Source organism: Sapajus apella, unplaced genomic scaffold, assembly GCF_009761245.1.
Source record: "Sapajus apella isolate SASKATOON/1434 unplaced genomic scaffold, GSC_monkey_1.0 scaffold92, whole genome shotgun sequence".
Classification (NCBI taxonomy): Eukaryota; Metazoa; Chordata; class Mammalia; order Primates; family Cebidae; genus Sapajus; species Sapajus apella.
This window is the reverse complement of record NW_022437032.1, coordinates 6,122,699-6,129,149: the sequence shown is the minus strand read 5'-3', so window position 1 is coordinate 6,129,149 and position 6,451 is coordinate 6,122,699.

Below are 6,451 nucleotides of genomic sequence, written 5' to 3'. Positions count from 1 at the left end.
TAACCTATGCCCATCACCTGGGTATGTGACCATTTCCAAAACAATGCTTTCCGAACAGCATCAGCCCAGAGGACGTCAGAAGGCAATGAGCAGTTCTAGAGATTTATGGCGAGGGGCAGTAGCTTCAAGGAGCTGGACTGGGAGGCAAGTGTCCCCTGTGTAGACATATCTGAAACTAGGGTACTGTCTCGGAATGCCAGAAGCAGTGGGGAGGGGAGAGGACTTTGCAGGGATTCTGTGAGAATCAACTATAATCCTGATTTATATTTCTAAAGTGATTTCTACTTTTTCCAGTGTTTCTTTGATCCTTTAAGTGGGAGGTCTAGAGCCACACTGCCCAGGTTCTCCAACCCCCAGCTCTTCCATTGTTAGCTCTGTGACTTCATGCAAGTTAAACTCTCTGTGTCTCCGTAAAATGGAGGATGTCATTAGTAGCAACCTCATCAGGTTGTTGCAAGGATTTAAGTAACATATGCAAAGCCTAACTCATAGTAAGTGCACTTAGCTGTCACCTAATTCAATACCCCTGGGGAATGGTATGGTGGAAGAGAAGAGGCTTCAACAACAAAAAAGGAAAGCAGAGAATTTTGACTCAAATCTCCGCTTGGCCTCTCCTAATTGTGCGTGACTTTGGGCAAGTCACTTACCTCCCTAAGCAGCTCTATTCATCACCCGTGAACCAAACCCAGTGCTGCCCACCCCACAGGGATGTGATGTGTATCAGATGAAATAGTGCCTGTAAGGCCCTGGACCAGAAATCCCAGACTAGCAGGAATCATCTAACTTGCAAATACTTTTTGTTGGCCCACACAATAGCCCCTTCCAACCCTCACATCTAGGAAACATTTTCAAATATATAGAAAAATTGAAAAAAAAAAAAAAAAAAAGAAAAGTTGAAAGAATAGGGCCAGACACAGAGGCTCATGCCTGTAATCCCAGCACTTTGGGAAGCCGACGTGGATGGATCATGAGGTCAGGAGTTTGAGACCAGCCTGGGCAACATGGTGAAACCCCATTTCTAATGAAAATACAAAAATTGGCTGGGCGTGGTGGTGCGGAGTGGTAATCCCAACTACTCGGGAGCCTGAGGCAGGAGAATCATTTGAACCTGGGAGGCGGAGGTTGCAGTGAGCCAAGATCGTGCCATTGCACACCAGCCTGGGCAACAGGGAGAGACTCCTTCTCAAAAAAAAGAAAAGAAAAGAAAAGTTGAAAGAATAGTACAAGAAACACCTGTACACACTCCCCACCTGGATTCAATTAGTGTTATCGTTTTTCCACATTTATGTATCTATATTCATATGTTGAAAATTTTTATTTTTTACTAAATATTTAAAGGTAGGCCGGACAATTACGCCTGTAATCCCCGCACTCTGGGAGGCCAAGGCATGTGGATCGCTTGAGCTCAGATGTTCGAGACCAGTCTGGCCAACATGGCAAAACCCCATTTCCACAGAAAATACAAAATAATTAGCTGGGCGTGGTGGTGCATGCCTATAGTCCCAGCTACTTGGGAGGCTGAGGTGGGAGTATCTCTTAAGCCCAGGAGGTCGAGGTTGCAGTGAGCCGAGATAGCGCCACTGCACTCCAGCCTGGGAGACAGAGGGAGATCCTGTCTCAAGAAACAACGAGAAAAGTAAGTTGCCTTACTGGAACTTCCTGCCTTGATACTTTAGTAGCAAATCCTAAGGAAAATTTCATTATCCTCCAGAACCACAGTAATATTAAGAGAATTAACAGTTATACCATAACATTCTGTAACATCCAGTCAATCCTGGATAGACACAAAAAGTGAAGCTATCCTACATCTAAACTATGTACCAATGATCAATCTCTACTTCTGTCCCATCTGAAATAACAAGGCATCAAAATAAATTGGTTATGTTTTTAGGCCGGGTGCCGAGGCTCATGCCTGCAATCCCAGCACTTTGGGAGGGTGAAGCAGCAAGATAACTTGAGGTCAGGAATATGAGACCAGCCTGGCCAACATGGTGAAACTCTGCTTTTACTAAAAAATACAAAAATTAGCTGGGCGTGATGGCACATGCCTGTAATCCCAATTACTCGGGAGGCTGAGGCAGGAGGATTGCTTGAACTTGGGAGGCAGAGGTTGCAGTGAGCTGAAATTGTGCCATTGCACTCCTGCCTGGGCAAAGGCACAAGTGAGACTTCATCTCAAAAAAAAAAAATACAAAAATTACAAGCATGGTGGCGGGCAGCCTGTAATCCCAGCAACTCAGGAGGCTGAGGCACAAGAATTGCCTGAACCCCAGAGGCAGAGATTTCAATGAGCTGAGATCACACCACTGCACTCCATCCTGGGCAACAGAGTGAGACTCTATCTCAAAATAAATGAAATAAATAAATTGGCTTTTTTTTTTTGAGACAGAGTTTCACTCTAGTCGCCCAGGCTAGAGCGCAATTGTGTGATCTCGGCTCACCGCAACCTTTGCCTCCTGGGTTCAAGCAATTCTCCTGCCTCAGCCTCTCGAAGTAGCTGGTTTTACAGACGCCCTCCACCAAGCCCAGCTAATTTTTTTTGTATTTTTAGTTGAGACAGGGTTTCACTATATTGGCCAGGCTGGTCTTGAACTCCTGACCTCAGGTGATCCACTCGCCTCAGCCTCCCAAGGTGCTAGGATTACAGGCATGAGCCACTGCACCCGGCCAATTGGTTATGTTTTTAAATGGAAGAAAAAGATGACAGGGGGTCAGGCATCCCTACCTCAAACTCTTTCCTCCGCACTCCTTTTTCATCTCCAAGTTATTCATGTATTCATTTAACTATTCCGTCCCTCAGACAAACTCACGGTATTCTAATTTCTGCTCAAATGGTACCTTCTCAAAAAGACCTTTCCTCAAAAGTAGCTTACCTCTCCCCATCCCAGCACTCTCTACCCATAGCTTCCTCAGCTTCATTTTCCTCCACAGCACTTCTTATCCCTCTGACATTCTACTATACATGTGCCAGTTTACTTGTTCATTTTCATCTCCCAGATCAGAACATACACTTCACGAGAGCAGGGATTTGGTTTCACTCTTTGCTGGATCCTGTACCTAGCACCGTGCTCAGCAGCCAGTAGGTGCTGAATAATTGCTGAAGGATGACAGGTGTACAGTGAGTGTGCACTGGGCATGGCGGACACAAAGATGATTAAGACATGCTTGCAGCCTAGTGACATATGACCAACAGGAAAGTGACTAGCTGAGGGACTCTGTCATAAGGGCAGGACTCAGCATGGGTGACAGTAGGGAAAGGAGTCCTGTGAGATTCTAGATGGTCTTTGAGGGGACATTGAGACAGGTTTGCTCAAGGGGCAGTGAGAAGAGGCCTGCCTGGTTGGAGCAGCTGGTCCCCCAAGGAAAACAAAGAGGCGAGGGGTGAGGCTGGAGAGGTGAGGCCTGACCCTGTGGCTCAGCATGGGCCCTAGAATCGGTTGGATCTGGCTGCCAGTCTAGCTTCTTCCTTGCCCTCACTCTGTCATCTTGGCAAGTCATTTCACCTCTCAGAACTTCCATTTCTGCATCTCTGAAATGGAGATCAAACAGTTCCTTCCTTCTGGGATTGTGCACAGATTACAAATAGTGTCTCCATAAAGTGCCTGATATGTAGGAAGTGCTCAATCCACGGGAGCCATCACTATTCTTAAATTTTTCCTGTGAGTCATAGAGAGCCCTTGGAGGTTTTAGAGCAGGGGAGTGGCCTAAAGAAAGGGAGGTGCTTGGTGAAATCTCAGGGGAGCACAAATTGGGCCTCTTGTGCTTGTCAGCACCTAATTGCAAGCTGACTGAAATCAAACACATAAAGAAAACATCCAGCCGGGCACAGTGGCTCCTGCCTGTAATCCCAGTGCTTTGGGAGGCTGAGGTGGACGGATCACGTGAGGTCAGGAGTTTGAGACCAGTCTGGCCAAGATGTTGAAACCCTGTTTCTACTAAAAATACAAAAATTAGCCAGCCATAGTGCCTGTAATCCCAGCTACTTGGGAGGCTGAGGCAGGAGAATCGCTTGAACCCGGGAGGCAGAGGTTGCTGTGAGCCAAGATTGCGCCACAGCATTCCAGCCAGGGTAACAGAGCAAGACTCTGTCTCAAAAAAAAAAAAAAAAGAAAAAAGAAAAGAATCTACAACGTAAACTTAAAAATTGCAACTAACTACGTGCTCTGGGACTACAGGCCACCATGCCCAGCTGTTTTTATTGTTGGTGTAGAGACCAGATCTCACCATGTTGACCAGAGTTGTCTCGAACTCCTGGCCTCAGGCAATCCTCCTGCCTTGGCCTCTCAAGGTACTGGGATTACAAGGGTGATCCACAGCACCTGGCCTGCTCATCCTTTCAAACTCCACCGAAGAAGCTTCCAGGCACCCATCCTGAGGAAGACATTGCACAATCCATAAACAGAAATCATCAGTAGCAAGATAACATCACAGAGCAATAACTGTCTCTGTTGAAACACACAGAGGCCATGAGCAGACAAAGGGAACCGGTATGTGTGTAACTGCTGAGGAGGTCCCAGAAGCCACAGCTCCAAGTGCTTCCTGTGCTGGGCACTCCTGTCGATTGAGCATTGACCATGAGGTTCACCCTGATAACCAAGCTATTAAGTGAGCCCTCATCCCCTCTCCAGTGAAACTGAGGCTCAGAAGAGAAGTGACAGGCATTACTTCCTGCCAGCAGCTTTAAGAGCCTGTTCATGGACCAGGTGTGGTGGCTCATGACTGTAATCCCAGCATTTTGGGAGGCCAAGTTGAGAGGATGACTTGACGTCAGGAGTTCGAGACCAGCCTGGCCAACATGGCAAAAACCTGTCTCTAACAGAAATTAGCTGCGCGTGGTGGTGCATGCCTGTAGTTCCAGCTCCTGGGGAGGCTAAGGCATGAAAATCACTTGAGCCTGGGAGGCAGAAGTTGCAGCGACCTGAGATCCTACTACTGCACTCCAGCCTGGGTGATAGAGTGAGACTGTCTCAAAAAAAAACAGGCAGTGCATCCTTCCCCTACTTTTCCTTCCAGCAAATAACCATCAATGTTCTTCAGAGCAGCCACCCACCAGCTGAATTCCAGAATGAGGAGGAGACTCTCCCAACCCCATTTGGCCAATAATGACATGTACCATGAGCAATAAATAAAGTCTCTGAGATATGGGAGCTTTTTTTTTTTTGAGACAGAGTCATGCTCTGTCGCCCATGCTGGAGTGCAATGGTGTGACCTCGGCTCACTGCAAACTCTGCCTCCTGGATTCAAGTGATTCTCTTGCCTCAGCCTCCCAAGTAGCTGGGACAACAGCCATGCACAACCAGGCTCAGCTAATTATTGCATTTTTGGTAGAGACAGGCTTTCGCCATCTTGGCCATGCTGGTCTCCAACTCCTGACTTCATGTGATCTACCCACCTCAGCCTCCCAAAGTGCTGAGATTACAGGCATGAGCCACCACCCTAGGCCAGAAGCTATTTTTAATACAGAAAACCTGGGCTATCTTTACTTATCATAAATATACTCTTCTGCAACTTGCTTTCTCTTGACATTATTTTTATTATATTTCCATAATCATACATGTTGCTCGTTTATTCATTTTCACTGCTGTGTAATATTTCATCATATAACTTGTCCTCACCTTTTAAAATCCTTTTTTTCTGATGATATCTATTTAAGTTTGTTCCAATTTTTGGTTCACGCTGGTCCATACCTACTTAGCCATAATTCAAATTCTAGGAAACCTAAAAATGGAAGGCTTTTTTATAATTTATTTAGCTTTAGCAGCAAGATCTGACCTGACTTGAACTTCTTTAGTGGCAAAACCTGGTCCGAATAGACAGAAAGCTATCTATAATCATTATGCCACTTAATGTGAATATTCATATGTTCCACTGAGGAAATATTTAGATTTTTTTTTTTCTTTGAGACAGGGTCTCCCTCTGTCACCCAGGCTGGAGTGCAGTGGTGCGATCATAGCTCATTGCAGCTTCGACCTCCTGGGCTCAATAGATCCTCCTGCCTCAGCCTCCTGAATAGCTGGAACTATAGGTGTGGGCCACCATACCGAGTTTAGATTTTTGCTTACAGGATAAACTAATTTCTCTCAAGAAGTATGATAGATTTCATGAATACACCATATTATCTTTCAAAATTCTAAGAATTTCTAAAACTCAAAACACGTTTAGCTCCAAGGGCTCTGGATAAGAGATGGTGGACCAGCACAAACATGACTGCAATGTACATGTGTGGCAGAATGTATTTTCCAAAGATGCCCTCAACAATATTTCCTGTCCTCATGCTCTTCCAGAACTTTCTCTAATTTCCCTTCCTGTGAATCTGGCTGGAATGTTGAGATTACAGGCATGAGCCACCAAGCATGGCTGGGATGATTTGTCATGCAGTAGCAATAGTAAGTGGAGCAACACACTTCTTTTTCTTTTTTTTTTTCTTTTTTTTTTTTTTTTTTTTTTTTTT